The sequence below is a fragment of the Sinocyclocheilus rhinocerous genome, unplaced genomic scaffold, assembly GCF_001515625.1.
Source record: "Sinocyclocheilus rhinocerous isolate Xijiao unplaced genomic scaffold, SAMN03320098_v1.1 scaffold1296, whole genome shotgun sequence".
Classification (NCBI taxonomy): domain Eukaryota; kingdom Metazoa; phylum Chordata; class Actinopteri; order Cypriniformes; family Cyprinidae; genus Sinocyclocheilus; species Sinocyclocheilus rhinocerous.
In genome coordinates, this window is record NW_015659405.1 from 657,654 (window position 1) to 677,386 (window position 19,733).

Here is a 19,733-nt window from a genome sequence, read left to right on the forward strand (position 1 = left end):
AAAAACAAGTTCTCACAAATGTATTCTTTGTATTTATGTTGGTTTTAACAAAAACTTTTGTACCTTTTTCAAAAAAAAGATACAATTTCATAATTCTAAAAATGTCATGTTGTGTAACCATCAAGAAAAAATTAAATATGTTCTTCTGTTTGACATAACTCCACATTAATTATTATATACATATAGTTTAAAGATTAAAAGAATTGTTCACAATATCATGGATTAATTCATAATTATCAGTCTTTGGGGAGTTGCACCACATGACATTTTACAACCTGAACCAACCTTGCCTTGTCATAAAAATATCAAATTATCTGATATTTTAAGCAGGGCTGCATGATTTGAGGAAAAAATTTAACTGATAAAAAGTGAGATTGCGATAAAAAATGTGATTATTATTCTTCTTATTAAGACTTTTTAACAAACAAAAACAAACAAAAAAATACTTTCCAAAAAACACAAAAATGCAAAGGACAATCAATCAATCAATCAATCAACAGGGTCGAAACCATCACTGTTCACAGCATTTCTCATCAATCTATAATTTACCATCCATACTAGATATTTATTTTTGGTGTCACTTTAAACCTTCATCTTTGGAAAACATTAAAAACATCACATTAAATGAATTAAATGAGAGTCTGTAAGGATCCCATCACAGTCACCTCCTCTAGATGGCATCATGACAGTTTTCTATTTTCAATTTTCAATCTTCAATTTTCAAGGTCTGTTGACTGAAATGTCGCATATTAAAGTTATTTCGTATCAGCAAGTTAGAGTGGTGTGCAGGATTTCTTTTTCTTTTCTTACTTTCAATATTAATAATAATAATTTTATTTAACAATACTATTATTTATGGCTGTCTTAATTAGTGAAACAGCATTCAAGCTCTCAGAGACACTGAAAACACTGGCTCATGAGCTGCTCGCGTGTAAAAGAACACAGTGCCACACTTCACTCTGAACCACACAGCGTATATATTTGTTTCATTAAATTGGAGCCTTTTTGATTAGATAGTTTTGGTTTTATTTGGATTAATCATGCAGACCTAATTCTAAGAGACCTATTGACCTTAACACACAGTTTTGAGGATCTTTTACTCTGATGTAATTTTGTTTTTTTACAACTAATGAGGCTTTTTTTCTGTAGTATGATATCAAGTCAGTTGTATCACCCTAACATTTCTGACTTTATACCACCGGTGTCGTTCTTTACAGTGTTTTCTAGCCTTCACATGAGTGTGTGCAGCCAATGTCACTGTACTGACACTGTGATTGATGAGACCAAAGATCAACCCCTGCAGCCCAACGCTTCATTAGACAAAAGGGGAATCAATCACGACAGACGCAAGCCCTGTAACACAGTGGAATGAGAAAGAACCATGTCAAAATCTGATGTAAAGTTTGTCTTAGTCAAAGTTCAGATCAAAGAGGTGAATGATGATTCTGACTTGTGGAGAATAAAGAATTCATTGATTAGTGAAGGAATCTGCCAGAATCCATGAAGCTCAGACATATTGCATTTGCTGTCATCACTGGTACGGCCTTGACTTGCGTCACAACGTAGAAAGGAAATAACAAGCGTTCAGTGAACAAGCTACATTGCTTCAGCGTTGATAACAATAGTAGGATGTTCAGCTGTTATCAGGCATTTGTGGAGTAAAATTAATTATGTTGTTAGCTTTTGGCAACAACAAAATCAAGAAAATGTGTAAAATGCATTTATTACACATGCAAACTGACGCTATAAGAGAACAGAGATTGTGACTGCTGAATGGGATTTCATGTCTGCTTCATGAACAGGGTACAAAACAGGGCCCTGTTCAACTGTTCAGAAAGACCAACACTAAAAATTTTGAAAATTATTTAAAATGCTAAATTGTTTATTTGCACTTTTTGTTATGCTGTATAAAGGACCCAAATACTATTTATTTGCATGCAAAATGTTTATTTATATATTTATAAAAGATAAAATTTTTTGGTTATTTTGAGTTTTTATTACAAAAAATGGGATATAAGCTCAGCAGATTATATGCATCTATATGCATTTAGCATGACAAAACACATAGCTCAATAAAACTAAATACTCTAAATTGTCTCAATAAAAAATATTTATAATAAAAAAAATCAACAAATACACTACTTTTTCAAAGGGACAGCATGTTTTTTTTTAGTTTTTTTTTTAAGAAATTTGTATTTTTATTTATAAAGGACACGTTAAATTAATCAAATGTGACATTACAATTTTTTACAAAATATTTATATTTCAAATAAATGCTGATTTAAAAAAAAAAAAACTTTTTTTTTTACATTCATCAAAGAATCCTGAACAAAATGTAACAGTTTCCAGAAACATTTATGTTAATTAGTTAAATAATTAATTAGTTTTCAACATTGATAATAATAAGAAATGTTTCTTAAAACAGAAAACATTTTATTTAAATTTTAGTCATATTTCACAAAATAAATATTTGTACTGTATTTTTGATCAAATGAATGCAGCCTTGGTGAGCATAAGAGACTTCTTTCAAAAACATTAAAATCGTACTGACCCCAAACTTTAAAAAAGTATTGTGCATATAAATATTAATTATTCAATAAATAAAAAAAACATTCATGCTATAGCTAGGTTAATTTATGTCAGATAATAGTTTATCTAATACAGTATGTTGTATGTTAGATAAACTATTATATGACATACATTAACCTAGCTATAGCATGAAAATGTTTATAAGAGACCATTTATTCCATTCTCTGTTATTTATTGAATAATTAATACTGTATCTAATACCTCTAGCTCTCACAAGACTGAGAGATCAATGTGCATCATAAATAGATGCAGAAGATAAAAGCAAACCAGACCTAGAAGAGCTTCCATTGTCCGATGTTTCAGTCTGTTGACATGAAAAGAGATTCTGCTTCAGAATAAATAAATGAATTAATGAAAGAAATTATAAATGAATTCCAGGTATAAAAAACAGTGTATGCTTAGCACATTATTACATTCTTAATATAGCTGAAGTGAGTTCAAAAAGGATTTGACTTCATTTACATTTATTTCTTCTTAGCTGAATGCTTTCTAACAGTTTGAGAGGTCATTTTATCATCTGTGCTAAAGGCTTCAGCATCTAGATGGAGGAGTTCTATAATATCTGGAGGAAACTATCCATTAGATTTCACATTGATCTCATGGCAGTTGTTCGGCTGACACAGACCCTCTTTATCTGAATAGAAGAAAGTCTATAAGACTGCATGACTGTGTCGGAGGTTGTAGGCAGCAGGAGGGTCAGTGAGAAGTCAGTTGCACTAGTCTAATAACGAGAACTAAAGAGCAAATTAGGAGCTATTTGTAGAATGGACTGGATTTTCTTGGCTTCAGCTTTGTGTCTCGCTGTGTGTTAATAATAAACCCTGTTTAAAAGAGATGTGTCTGTGTTCAACATCATTATGTGGACTCCTAAGGATGTGGCACCGGAGGACTGCTGGCTCTGATGTGCTTTCATTATCATTGCTGTTGGGCCCTTGAGTAATCCTAGCTGCTCCACAGCTGCTGCAACACGGCAGTATCTGTGTTTACCTCGAACTCTCGCATTCGGCCAAGGTACAGTGGTCTTTCCAAAGAGCTTAAAAGAGGGCTTGTAGAATAAGAACACCAGATTGAGGGTCCAAAGATCCTGTCTTGGGCTCTTGAACAGAACTGTACAGCATAGTGGGTGACTTGTAAGGGCTTTTCAATGGCAAATAATATTGACTCCATTTAGAGTGTAATAAAAAAAGGGTAAATAAAACATAATTGTTTATTTTTAAATGTTCTTTAATATGGTACTGTTCATCACGATGGAGTTTATACATTATGAATTAATACAAATGTAATTACAGGTAAATTTTGCTTTTATATGAAAACATTTAAATGCTTTCATGCAGGCTTCTGAAGGATCATGTGACACTGAAGACTGGAGTAATGATGCTGAAAATGTAGCTTTGCAACACAGAAATAAATGACATTTTAAAATATATTACAATAGAAAACAGCTATTTTGAATTGTAATAATATTTCACCATATTACTGTATTTTTTATCAAATAAACACAGGCTTGGTGAGCACGAGAGACTATTTACAAAAACTTTTTTTTTTTAATTACAAAATCACAAAGTTTTAAATGGTAGTCATGTGTAATATATTTGCAATTAAGCAAACATCGAATTTCTGTTCAACATAATTTTACTGGTATTTCCCCTTTAAAAAAAATTGTATTACATTATATTTATTGACCTTCAAGCTGATAACAAATATGTTTTGGAAGAGAGATGATATGGATCAACTATGTAAGATGCATTTTCAAGACAAAATGTATTATTGTGAGTGTATCTGTCACTGACAAACCCATATTTGCTGACCATTGATCAGTATTTTACAGGATGGACATAGTGGTTACGACCCTGTTACTTTGGGCCAGAAACCAGAAAACATGATCCGTTTAATCAAGTTCAATCATTCTTCTGTTAATCATCCAAACTGGCATTAGAGAATACCAATAATCTCAATTTGCCAAATATTTCCTGATCAACCAGCCTAGCCAATATATTTCTGTTTTCTCTAATATCTGCTGGCTTTGTTGGTGAATCTGCTGGCTTACTGTGCAAGGAGACTTCAGATAAATACTGTATGCTTTGAATAAAGCCTGTGGTCTGCTGAGGAGAGCTAAAAACTCATAGCCACAAACCTTCCATTAAAGGGGTCATATGATGCTATTTTAAAGATCATTATTTTGTGTATTTGCTTTAAAAACCACAACAAACTGTTATAAAGCAATAAACAAACAACATCTCATTGCTGAACGGCTCCATCTTCTTAATTAGAAGTTATAGATCGCATTACAAAGTACACACTGCACTATAACACACTGAATTGCACTAAATCTTACCACACACACGAGCACAAAACAGTTTTCCCAGAGTTGGGTTTCTCCCCAGATTGCACCGTGCTATTTTCTGCTGTTAATTTAGTTTGAGGTGATAGGTGTAGGCTTCATTAAAACCATCAATTATCGTGATTTTACACTGAAAGATCATTTTAGGTCTTCCATTTAAGGTTGAGACTTTCTGCCTCATTGCATTCGCTAAGTCTCAAAAACTTTTCAATTTTTCCTTACTATCTGGCTTGCATTAAAGGAATACTGTACATGCAAATTCAAACTCAATAGACAGCTAAACTTGTGGTATAATTCTGATTACCACAAAAAAATTCAACAACAACAAAAAAAACAAAGCACTACAATGGAAATGAATTTGGCCAATCCATAAAATTTAAAAAAGCATAGATATGTGTTTATGTGTATATTTCCTGACAATGTGCATATGTGCATAAATACGTATGCATATTAGCATGATTTTAGTATGATATTGTGATGAGGAAAAATTAGATGGGAAGAAACATTGTATTTCAACGCTTTTGTGTTCTCTTTTGCATTCTCCTGTGAAAATGACATTGGCTCTTTCCCAAAATACTCACAAAACTTTTGCAAGTGGACGCAAAACTGGTGATGGAATTAATAATATTAAGTGGGGCAAAAAACTATATTACAATGCTTTTGTGAGTGGATAGAAAGTTTCCCGGGGGAATGTAAAATGTTTGCTAGAAAATGCAAATGTTTTTATAGTTATACAGAATAAAATTATAGTAAAACATTAATATTCTGAAATACTATCACAATTTAAAATAATAATTTAAAATGTTTTATATTTTAATATATTTTCAATTGTAATTTATTCCAGAAAAGCTGAATTTTCAGCAGCATATACTCGAGTATTCAGATCCTTCAGAAATCATTCTAATATGCTGATTTGGTGAAACATTTCTAAGTAGTTGAAAATAGTTGTGCTGCTTAATATTTTTTTAAAGAACTTTATTTGACATATAGTATTACTTTTGATCTATTTAATTTGTCGTTGCTGAATAAAAGTATTATTTTATAAAAAAAAAAATAATGACCCCAAAATTTAGTGTATTATAATACATTATTATATTATATTATATTATATTATATTATATTATATTATATTATAATAATTTATAATGGAATTTTAGAAAGCATACATGAAAACATTTAAATTTTTTCATATAAAAGTACAATTTATTTTTGGAATTACATTTCGAAGTATTCTACATAACTATAAAAATGTTTGTGTTTTCTAGCAGACATTTTACGTTTCCCCCAGGAAATTTTGCATTTGGTTGCAAAAGCATTAAAATATCAATTTTTCATCATATTATAATTTCCATCATCGGTTTCCAGCAAAATTTTCCTGAGCATTTTGGAAGTCAGCCAATGTAAGTTTTTGAGAAAGTGCAAAAGTTTTGCAAACAAATGTAAAAGAACTGTTTTTAATTTTTTCCCCTCAATTTTATAACCTCAGTTTTTGCATTTTATTTAAATAATTTTTTTATGCTAATCAAAATTATGCCACAAATGCAGTTGCTGAAGCTTAACTTGTATCGAACCCACAATATTCCTTGAACAGTGCTAAAAATAAACAGCGATTTTAGTGGTATGATATACCAGTGGTATTTTATAGCTCATCATATGTCAAATTTCTAAGGGGGTCCTTGTTGTTAAGTCCAGCCCTGCTGCTACATCGGTCAGTGAGAAGAGGCTGGTTTGAAATGCTCGTCTCAAGCTTCCGTCATCAGCCCCTTTATCCTGACAGTCTATTACAGCAACTGGGTCAGAGCTGCCCCAGTTTAGCACAGCCTCTGTCAAGACCCCTGGCAGACGACAGCCGAAGGCACGTGGGCAACCCAGACTTTGACGCATCAGAACAGAAGCTCAGACGGTGCGGTGTTCAGAAAATGGCGGTCACGACCCAAACAGCAGGAGCACAACATGACAAAGAATTGGCTAATATCAGAGCGCTGTGTTAGGAGACGAGGCTTTGGCAGGTTCCGCTGCCCTGCTAGAATCCAATGAGTCTGTCGCTTGCCAAAAAATAGTTTGCAGTCAGAGTGAAAAACAAAGGATTAGTTTTAAAGGAGGGCAGAAATGCAGAGCCCATCTCACGCTTCAACCTGCCAAAGCCTACTCAGCGGAACTCATTCATACAGAGAGCAGAAGAGTAGATGAATAAAAAAGGGAATCAATGAGTAATGGAGTAGATGAACAGAGAAGAAGAAGAGTTCATGAGGAATAAGAAAAGGCTCAAAACAGAAAAAAATAGACACATTTTAAAATTCAAAGCAGTCGTAGCTTCATTTTCATAGGAAAATTCATTAACTCTTTCCCCAGCATTAACATTTCGTATAAGCAAGTAACATTTTGAACAAAAAGCTGAGAAAATCACACTTTTGTTAAAGACTACATCTGGATCAGATTCAGAGTGATGCTCAAAACATAGATGGAGTAAATAACTTCTATTAAAAGCTTCGCAGTCCTGTGTAATAGCACCTCCTATCATACAACAGTGAAAACAAGGAAAGCTGGAAAATTCGGTCAATGGCGAGCAAGCGTTATTCTGTAAATGGAGGGAAAAAGAGTTAATAGGAGATTCCCCAGAAACTCTTTCACACAAATATGGATTACCAAATCATTTCCAAGTGCCAACTTAACTCTTTCCCCTACATTGATGGAATTTTTTGGCTTTTCATGTTTTTACTGTTATACAGTAGGGGGCGCCAGAACACAGGACTGTGAAGCTTAGGGTAGGGGGCGCTATAACACATCTTCTGAAAGATTAGTGAATCTCTCGATCAAAACACAGGCGAAGAAAAAAACTATTAAAACTATTAAAAGAAAAAAGAAAAAAAGCTGGTGGGGAAAGAGCTAATGTCAAAAGGGTCCAATGATGTTTTGGATTCCAATAACTTGTATGGACTTCAAAATATCTTCTTTTGGATGAAAGAAAGTCTTATTTCAGAATGACATTAGGGCGAGTAAATGAATGTTCCTTTTGGGTGTATTAATTCAGAAAAAGCATGCATTTATTTAAAGTATATATTAAGTATTTAGTCGCTTGCTTTTATTCTAATTGTTACTCAGTTACCAGAATTCAAGTTACTAGCCCATCCAATTATTGTAAATCACTGCTTCAATTAAAGACTAAATAGCTATCATTGATAAACAGATACTCTCTCATGGCCAGACACTTAAAATTTATTCTAGCGCTTAATCTGAGCAAAAAGAAGCATTGTGGTGGATAAATGTTTATTTTGCCCTTGGGTCTTTTAAGGATATTAATTATCAAGACTAAAGTATTAAGCTTGTAGACAGCAGTTGGTAAGCAGCCAAATTAAGGACTTTTTTCTCTTGTTTAGCACATAGGTAGTATATCAAGGTTATTACAAACCACTTTAATGGTTGAAGTGAAGCCAATTTAAACCCCAAGAAATGCCAAATCATCAATGAGCAGGTAACAAAACAACACATTTCTAAAAAACACAAATGAAAGAGAAGTACAAGAGGTTTGTTGCATGTTGATTAGCACATAAAAAAAGGGATTTTGTCTTCTTTAAATGAAAAAGCACAGTGAGGTAATTAAAATGGGTCAAATCATAAATGTTAGTGTGGAAAATAATCACTTACTGTTCTAAACCTTTCTCCACTGCCATGACAATGAAGTGTCATAAACCCTAAAATGACTATAAAAATCACAAGAACAACTTTACAGCTTGTACGTTTTAACAGATTAATTCACGTTAAAGAATTTAATTCAATTAAAGTGATAAGCTTCATAACTTTTTTTTAAACTTTCAATCTTACATTACATTACAAAATTGTCCAGATTTATTTCCATTTAAGTGCCTCACCTTGGTTTCTTCTTTACATGAAAATGAAAGACAAGGTTTTTGTGGTAATCAACAATATTGACACTATTGCTGTCAATAGAGGTTAAAGTTGCAATGAAACTCAACTTTTCTTCCATATTGTGATGTATGTGTGATTAAGAAAAAAACTTATAGTGGGGACTTGTGAGCGTTGCAGTCAAAAATGAATGCAAGCTTGCAGCCGACTGTAAGAAAGGTGCAGTTTTAAGGCTTTAAATGATTGGAGAAGATGGGCATACGTCACCAGAGAGAAGTCTGTTGTTTCAGGATACGTTTACATGACAACGATATTAAAACAGTTAACGATATACTAAAAGTTTTTCCGTACAGATGACAATGTTTTCAAAATGATCCCCATTCACATGGATCCGTGAAAATGACTAAATACTATATTATGCATTCCAGGCCATAAAAAAATTTCTGTTTTTAGTTGAAAAAAGTGTGAACGCCCCCTTAATTATATACATGGATCAGTCATTCACAACAAGGTATATAATATGTATTTACAAAACAGGGTACATTTTAATTTCATGCTGACTTTACCTTGAATTGAACCCAGGATATTCCTTTAAAGTCGGATGTTTCATAAATCTGAGTTGTTGATGGTTAAATGTGCAAAATGTAATCTGAATTTAACAGTCATCTGCTTTTGTTTAGCCAAGAGGGAATCGTTCTTTAGACAGTTAAGCCAAACATTTAACAAGCATATGTTCTAACAAAGATTCATGCTAATTCGCACATGTGTTAGGGGAGTTAAAGGAAATCGCTATTAAACTGGTCATTGGGTTCCCTCGTAGTGCCGGTATACGGTTAGTACAGGCCAAACAAATTCCCACAGAGGCCACACTGTCACCTCCAAACATCAGGAGGGAAAATCTCCCGGACACGTCTTGTACCCAGGAGGCAATGCTGCCTATCACTGTCTCACACCTGTGCACTGGTATAACTTATCTCTCTACACCTCTACAGCCTTCTTTTCTGGGACTCCTTCAATTTTTTACTTATCAAGTCACTGCTCATCAAGTCTGCCTCGCTCTGACATAGCGAGTAGTCACCACAGATCCAGACAGTACACAGAGCGTCAGGTAGAGGGGAATTACACAACTGCAATGGTGTGAGGATGTCAAGGGCACCGGCTGTAATTCGAAGGCCGGTCTTGTAAGTCTGGGATGGTTACAGCAGCATGTCTCAGTTTGCTGATGTTAAATCTGTTTCTATTTAATGAGTACTTAATGAACAATTATTGGTAGTGTATCGTCATTTACTCACTCACATTGTTCCAAACCGTTTTTTTCTTATGTGGAACACAAAAGAGATATTTAGTAGAATATCTATGCTACAACAAAATAAACAGTGAACACTGGCTTTCAAGCTTTCAAGTACCATCTAATTTGGTCAATCCGGAAATTTTAAAACTAGGATCTGACTGATAAACTATGATTTTATAACATTTATTTTTCAACATTCATTTTGTTAACTTATTATAAAATTAAATATCTTCAGATATTTTGCAAAAACTAAAAATTTGGCATGAATACTGTTTAAAATATCATTCAGAGGACTGGTTGGTAATCCCTAGTTTTTAACAGTAAGAACTCAATGTTTATGGGAAAAGGCTCTAAATGTTAAATCTTTCTTAACAATTTCTCCTCACCATCACCTTCAGATTTTTTTTTTTTTGAGGACTTTCTGACAATATGTTGTGTAAAGCATTATTTAGCAAATTCTACCTGATATTTGATATCTAATATTAAAGTACAAATGCATTTTAATTGGACCAAAATCTCAATAAGCTTATACATCTAACAATAATAGTGTGTGTAAACACAAAAAATATTCCACAGATAATATTTCCAAAATAGAATAAATGGGTTTTAAACACAAAAATATAGAGTGCTGCAGGGATTACATATTTTTGTAGGCCAAAACCCAGAAATGAGTTTGCATTTTAACCCTTCTGGTTCCATCGTGCTGTAGTCAACAGGTTTTTTGAATCAGTTTTTAGTTAAATGCCTGAAATAATGTCTTGGGTCAAGATATTTTCACATTTTATTCTACAACATATAATTTGTCAGTAATACCCCTTTTTTAAAGGGGTCATATGATGCGATTTCAATTTTTCCTTTCTCTTTGGAGTGTTACAAGCTCTTGGTGCATAAAGAAGATCTGTAAAATTGCATTTACTCGTCTTGAAAAAGGTGGTTGCCAACAAGTGGCTAAATGGGACAACAGAGGACATTAAAAGTCATCATATTGTGCAGGTAAACTCATATACTCAACCAGTCTGCTTTTACAGCCTCATTGTGTTTATAATCACAATCTTGCAGCTTTCAGGGAAAATATTTTGAAATAAAGACTGAAAGAGTTGTCGGATGCTTAATGGTGGTGACTTTGAAGTCTAGTTCGTTTACAACCTACACTTAGCTTTTTACTTCTAGTGATTGTATCATTGACAGAATCATTGAAAGTTATGTGCATTAATAAGAACAAAACGTGTAAGAATCAGAAACTTCTGTTCATTACTTGGTCGCTTATTTTCTACAATAATCCACAAGCAAATGGAAAATATTTGGTTTTGAGAGACGATAACTAAAAAGTATGCAGTGCTCCATACCTGCCTTTTTAAAAGGGGGACCCTGAGAAAATTTGGGTCCCAAAGAGATCATCATATTTAGTGGTCCTTGGCATCAAAAAGTTTGTACTCATGCAAATCATTCCAAGTTCTATGTCTTCTGCTGCTCCACTGATGGCCATTCATCAGCAGATGTGTACTGATGACATGAATCAAAAATTCATTATGTTACACGTTTCACCAGTGTCCAATTTTAGATGGTTTTAAAAGCATGAAATAGACTTGTGTTTTCCCCGTCTGCTGGTTTTCACGTCACAGCTCACGCATTAGCCTGGAGCAAGAGATCTAATGCGCCGCTAGTGAAGCACTGGAGACTGTTCTCATGGTGCCATCAGGCAATCAGATCTGTCAGGACGTCATTTATCTTGGACTTCCCCAGTCCTAGGACTGCTTCTGTCAGCCAAGCTTCTCTCTTTGAGATGAATGGGAATGCTAACGGATCGCTCTCTCCAGGTATTTTAGACCTCCTTGATCACTCGCTTGTTGAGGTTTAGGTAAGGCAGTGGATTGAGGGAGGCTGGATGTAAACATACTTGAAACATCTCAGACAATCTCTGAAGGATTCATGTGGTGAATCAGTTCCCGTGCTGAGATTCAGGTAAGGTTTGAGTGCTGAGGTCATGGAGAGTGTATATCACTCAAATTAACAGCTAGTAAAAGAGCACGCTCTCTTCAACACACCGTATCATCCTGCCCAATAACTGGCTCCTGGAATTTCGATTAAATTCATATCGATTTTTGCGTTCCGCTGATCTCTGTGTCAAAAATAACTCCTGACTCTATTGCAACATATATTGAAATTGGGGGGAGTCAATTATAATTCAGTTAGAACTGAGAATAAGATTGATGCGTTAAAGTTTGGCGATGTGTTGCTCAAGAGCAGCTCTCACTTTAACTATTCTAACATTATGAAAAAAAAACATCTCTAAAGCCAGCATATAAACAGTCTCAGAATATCAAAAAGTTAACTTGTAAATAAAATTATACTTGTGTTTAACCAGAACAAGTAATATGTAAATTGGCATCAAACCATGTCTACAAGCATTAATACATTTAAATCCACATATGAAATAAAATCATTAAGCTGAACTTAATGTACTAAATTAACTAAAACTGAATAAATAAATAAAAACTTTATATACTGAAAAACAACAAAAACTAATAAAAACACAAAAACACAACAAAATTATTAAAACTTAACTAAAATTAACACATAAGCAGAAAACTTGCTAGTATCACAATGATACTAAAATAAATCTGCAGTATTGTCATGAAAAAAAAATTGCAAATCTAGCATTCAGTTATAATTAATGATATGAAACTACAAGATGTTGATAAAATATAACAAGATATTCTAATGAACCACTTGTGTATGAAATACAGTAGCAATTTTGTTTTATAAAATAAGGGAAATTATTTACTTTTTGAATGAAATATCATGGTCACAGAAAATTTAAGCTTTAAATTAAATTAAATTAAATTAAATTAAATTAAATTAAATTCACCAGAGTGACACGTTGATATGAACTTATAGATTCTTCATCTATTTTACATTTCATGAAATATTTTTGTCATAAAACATTTTCCATTTTTAATATACATGAAGTATTGATTTCTGGTCTGAGGAAAGGTTTTGGAGTGGGGTTAAAATATATTATGAAATGTATCATTTGTCTGAATAACAATCTACTGATGATCTCTGATTAATATCGAAGTGGAATTGATGCTATTTTTAAAACAAATGGCAGGTAAAGTTTTGGGACATGCTTTTTCCTCTCTAGAATTAGAGAAACACATTACCCATCACTGTACCACAATGATAAGCAACATTACTTTTATCTAAAAGGCTCCACAGTACAGCAATCTCAGGGTCAGTCCCTCTGGACCAGCGCGAGGATAAGCGCTTTGTTCAAGGTCACAGCAGTGAAAAGATTGTGATCTCAGTAATTACAGTAGTAAGATAGCACATGGGATTCACCTCTGCCTGGGATTTATTTGTATTAACAGCTCTGATTTGTATCCACCAAGTTATCAGGCAATCCATGGAGGTTATTTCTTGGAATAGGGAAGTTTAGGAAACGCAGTGAAAAAGGAAAACCAACAGAGTCATGGTTTGAAACACTTGGAATATTGAGTTCAAAAGTAGTGATATTTATGGATCTTTCATATCAAACAATTGTGAATCATTTCAACAAAATGGGAGAATAGCAGGAACGTGCATCTTTAAGCTCCTGGGACGAGACATCATTGTATCCACCACTAGCTAACAATATGTTACTTAATAAATGTTCACCTTGCAATTCTGGTGTTAAAATAAAACCCATTTCATAATAATAAATGACCACTAGATAGTATAAATTGCTGAACTTTGAATGTTTAACCAACAATCAGCAAAACACGAAGCACAAGGCTTGCGCTTACTGGCCATTCATGTCTTCAAAAGAAGCTGATTCTATTAAGTTACGTTTCTTTAACTGTTCAGCAACAAAAACGCATTGAACTGCATACTTTTTCTTATCAAAGTATCTAGAGTCTTTTGCAATTTCTGGATCAATTTGGTGCTGTTTCAGAGACGACCTGGATTTTATGATCTATAAATTCATGGAGCAAGTAATAGTCTTGAGTTCTGCCCAAGGGTGACCTTTAAAATCTCACATATTTTGTGTTAAGCAAACTAAACGTAGGACCTTTCACACACACAGTGCGGATTGGGGTAAAAAATCTAGATGCTTTTGGCTTAATAATCTTTGCTGGTGTGCAGAGAGGGTTTCTAATCAAACGCTTGAATACTGCCCATTTAGGAACTGCCAGTTTAACAATTCTCTTATTGGATTGTGATCAATTTTATGGTGTTGTGATAAACTGTGATAAAATAAAGGGACGCTTTTATGAGCTCTGCAACAGTCAATGGAAGGCTCTTTTTTTTATGTAGGTCTTTATAGCATACTTCCACAGCATGACATTGCTTCGGCTGTACAGATATAGACTCCACATAATAAAGAGCTTTGTGTTTTGGGTTTTTCTGTGGTCTTGGTTCCTCTTTCATTTTACGGCATCCCCTCTGGTCATTCTTTTACATTTCTACTGCAAATTAAAGAAAAGAAAGAACATTTGTTGTTTTAACTGAGTTCATGCAAGCAGCTGGTATGTGAGCGCTGATGGGATGAAGAACAAATATATCTGTAATACACACACACACACACACACACACACACTACTGGTCAAAGGGTTGGAATAATTAAGATTTTTGTTAATGTTAATGTTTCAGAATGATTTCTAAAGGATCTCATGTGACTTCTGAAAAATCAGTAGCCATTACTGCTGAATTCATCACAGACATAAACTACATTTTAAAACATATCAAAATAGAAAACAGTTCTTTTAAATTGTAAAAATACTTCACAATATCACAGTAAAAATATATTTTTACTGTATTTTAGATCAAATAAATGCAGCATTGGTAAGCATAAAAGACTTCTTTTAAAAACATTAAAAAAATTATTAATCTGAACTTTTGACCAATAGTGTATATAGAAAACCAACATGCAACCAAAATGCAGAATGTAATGTAGAACACGTAGAACATAAAACGGTAAATTATATATATATATATATATATATGTATATATATATAAGACCCCTGCAGACCCTCAGGCTTGTGTCTCTTAAACTATATCATCACTTAAAATATAATTTGACCTTTTTATGACAACCCAAATACACTGAAATAATTTGTTATAGAAACAATTTTCACTCAGAAATGGCTGGTAAATTTCACAGTTGATAACAAAGGAATGGCAAGTAACGTCTCGGTTACGTATGGTAACCCTCGTTCCCTGAAGGAGGGAACGGAGACGTCACGTCGGATGACCGACGAAATGGATACATGAAATATTTCTAAAATAGTATTTTCTTGTAAAACGTACTCCAACTTCGAAAATAATTTTTACAGTGATATTTACAAATTATTCATTCATAATAGTTGTTAAAAATAATATAATATATTTTTAAACATTTTTGAGAATAATAATCAAGATTCAAATGTATGCAAGGTTTAAGGAAAACATGTTATTACTTTTTACTTGGTGGTTACATCACATTTTAGAGGTATAAAAAATAGCTTTTTATTGTATTAAACCTTCTGATTGCATTGCTGTGTCTAACAGCAACTAAAGGGATAGTTCACCCAAAAATGAAAGTTCTGTCATCATTTACTTACCCCACAAGTTGTTGTCTGCTGAACACAAAAGAAAATATCTTAATACATGTGGGTAACCAAGTAATTACTGGTCCCCACTGACTTCCATAGCGAAACATTTAGGACCAGGAAGTGTTTGTTTCTTCAAAATATCTTCTTTTATATTCAACAGACAACAATTGTGGGTGAGTAACTGTGAACTATCCCTGTAACTTCTTATTTTTCCATCAAATTGCTTCTCTGATCTAATAGAAACCCAGCTGAGATTATTGAAGCTTCCCCTTCTGTTGTATTACCAAGTAAGCATGCACTCAGAAAGCCATTGTGACCCACTATAGTAACACTGTTTCTGTTTGGGGTCAATTAAAAAGGCCTTGGGGTCTTTTGGACCTCTCACAGAACAGAACTGAAACATCCACCACAAAGCAAACTGTGAGGAAGAAAACAATGAGAGAAAGAGAAAAAAATAAATAAAATAAACCTCACACTGCATCACTGCCCTGTCCGCATCTCCGCATGGAGCTCAAACAATTGATGAACAGAACACAAGGCAAAAACCAGCCTGCTGAACAACACACATTTCTCCTCAAAAAGCAAGATTAGCAGATCAAGTGAAGCAGGATCCAAGCGGCTCGGAGCTCCAGAGCATCCCATAAGCATTACAGCAGCAGCCAGTTCACAAGTCCTATTATCACTGTGCCTTTATTTTTGCCTGAGCGATGTTACACACTAGAGTAGAGCACTGTGAGCTTTCACACTGATTGGCAGATTGCAGAAAGACATAGACGGAGGTTTACAGCCTACACTGTGAGATCTGTCAATGTCTGATCTTCCTGTGATGCTTGTCCAATGTCAGCATCATGACTCATTCATCCGACAGTGGACAACATCTTTTGGAGGTATAGCTCAATCTCAAACAATTGGTAAGATCTAAGTCTTTCCATTTAAGAAGAATGATTCAGTCTGGTCTCATTGTTTATATGTCCAAATGACAATGTGTGCAGTCACAGTCCTCTCTGGGGAAATACAATAGTTGTGTGTGTGGTACAGAGCAGAATTTAAGTTGTTAATCACTAAAAATCTGATCCCAGTCCACTCTGTGAAGGTGCGCATTTCTCAGTCAAACGTGCATCACCCGAAAACATGGCATGTCGCAATCTGTGATGCAGCAGGTGAGAGCCAATGAGTGTTGGTTAAAACTGCTGGAAAAGCTGTCGTAAAGCTTCTTGAGGTGGTGATTTTTTAAAGTTGTATCAAGTAGGGTTGGCTATTGAGAACCAGATCTGTATTTCTAAGAACCATGGATTCGTTAAAACATGCATTTCAATTTTTCTTATCAATTCCTGTGAGTGTTTTAATGCGATTTTAAACTGTTCAAGCACAAGAAGACAAGAAATCAAAAACAACGCACACACCAAAAGTCACCTCTCATTTAGTCGAGTTTTCTGAGTTCTCTTTCATGTCCTCTAGTGCATGAATGGACAAATACACATCTGTGCATTCAGTCTTAAAGGGACAGCAGCGCAATATTCCTGCTGCCGCCTGTGCCATTAATGCTATTCAAAGAACAAAAGAAAATCACTCACTGATCTTTTGTAACTTCAAAAAGGATTAATCTTTATTTTATTTATAAAAATAGTTATTTTACATTTCATTTCTGTATCTGAACTTGTTTATTTGTGCTATTGCTTATTTGATCTTATTTTCTTACTCTTTACTTTTATTACTGTTTTATGACTGTTTACTTTACTTTAATAATGTTTGAAATCTATATTAGTTAGATGTTTTTGCTGTCTTATTTTTGTTAAAGCCATAGGCAAAATTTCCTTGTGCAAGTGTTCTTTGGGCTGCTGATTTTTGGTATTCAGCTGCAACAGAATGTTCTGCAAAAATAAATAAATAAATGTTTGATATCTAAATGTTTGACTTCATTTTTTATACCTTATTGGAATCGAAACTAGGAATCGTTAAGAAACTGAATTGATAAGCAGAATCAGAATAGCTCAAATTAAATTAAATTAAATTATTATATTAATTATATTAACGATTGCTGGATTTGATGCTTGTGGCCGCTGTTGAGGATGGAGATGAAGATCGCTGAATAAAGACTTGAGTTTGGGTCTGTTCCTCGCAATCATATGGATTCTGAAGACTTGGATTACTGCACAAATAAAATTGATTAATTTTGTGATTTTATGTTGCATTTTGGTGTATTTTATGGTTCTGTTGTCAGTTTCCGCATGTCTCCCATGGCAAACAAAATAGATATTACTTGATTAAAAACTAAATGATTAAAAATATGACTAATTTTAGGGTTTTAAAGTGTAGTCTTGTTTAACACAATATAATCCTTCGAAATGAGTTGGCAGCAGAAATCACAGAACAGAACGAAATGTTATCATTCAATATTAAGTACATAAGTAAACTTTGTTTAATAAATTTGTACACATTGGTACGTCTGTACATTGGTACGTCTGTAAAGTTGTTCATACGTAAAATAAAATTATATTTTAGATGCTGTCAGTATTGTATGTTTAGATGCTGTAAATACGTCAGTATTGTACATTTCAGCATCTATGCAAATGTAAGTAAATGTACGTGTGGTAGAACCACACTTTACATAAAAATACATACGAATTCTCATGAGATCATGTTGAAAGATTAGATGCGGAGAATTTCACTGGATTTTTTTTTACTAAATATTTGTACAGCAGTTAAGAAGCCCCTGAAGTGATTTTAATGGATGGATATTAAGCAAGACAAATGTATGTCTTTTAAAAAATGTGATGTAAGCACTTTTCAGCCAGTGCTGCATGCCAAATGAACACCAGCACATGAAGCTTCCCTCCACAGCCAAGACAGGTGCAAAATATCCAATACACTTAAATGAACTCCATAATATATCATTATGTATGCCAACAATTCAGAATCAAACATGACAATAAACAAACAAGAGAAATACAATTATATGCAAACAGCACAGCTGCTTCATGCAAATGTCATTTTAACCATCTAATGTATTCTAGGCCATATCATTAACTCCAGCATTTTAGCAGAACATCTCATTTGACACTGATGTCTGTGAAACTGTCTCAGCCTATGACATACCTGACTGAGTGTAATGCAATGTGGCATACATTTCTGCTTGAGGGAACACACCTAGAGCAGGTGCATCATAAAAGTCCAAACACAAACCTAACACACAAGCTGAGGAGATCTGTTGTGACCTGAGGGAAACATCAAGCTGCATCTCAGAGTGAAGCCAAAATCTCCACCAAAAAAAAAATAAATCTACATTGACATCATAGAGAGTGAAGAAATAAAATATAACTCTGAATCGTATAGGCCATTTTGGCTAGCATATAAATTGAGGGCATGGTGGTTAATTAGTTGGTCTTACATAAATTGATTTACATGCACCTTGATTTGGCGATTATAATAAGCCTGCCATCTTTGGAAATTTGTCTTGTGCTGTGTATCTAATTACTCATCTAGATTTTACAATTCATATTTTAACTATTATTTTGTTAAGTGGATTCCTGTCCAGTCTGGTGGATCCAAATTACATAAGTGACACATTTTCATTGTCAAGGACAGGCAAAATATATAATAATCTAAAAATGTAATACATGTTGGGATTTAGCTATGCCTTAAACATAACAGTGATAACACGGATGACAGTAACAGGTTTATGAATTATACAGTTCATTGAGTCATTATTAGCTTTGTGCTCAAGGTCATGACACAAGAAAGTGTTTACTATAAAAATTATATCATGACGATGTTTCTATAAGCTAACCAGTTGTTTACTTTTAACAGTAACAGTGGCTTAGTAGTTACAGGCTTTACTATTTAAGATTGTCCCCTACTGATAAATCAAGCAAAATATACAAAAAAAGTACAATTAAAATAGGTGAATCTTGTCTTCGAAAATTCTAAAATTTCCACTGATTTATAACAGATAAGTGTATTTTTCATGTTTATTTCATTTTTGTATGAAATTGTCCAATATGTTGTACAACTATTTTGTTGTTACAATTATAAGGGTTTACAACTATTTAAAAAAAACATTATAAGTAAAACACA

General features: G+C 33.6%; 1 protein-coding gene across 1 annotated transcript in view; it reads right to left on the reverse strand.

The window, feature by feature from the left end:
- The window catches only part of LOC107723849 (glutamate receptor ionotropic, NMDA 3B-like), an 83,813-nt gene that overhangs the window by 63,007 nt on the left and 1,073 nt on the right, over positions 1 to 19,733 (reverse strand). The window lies entirely within an intron of this gene.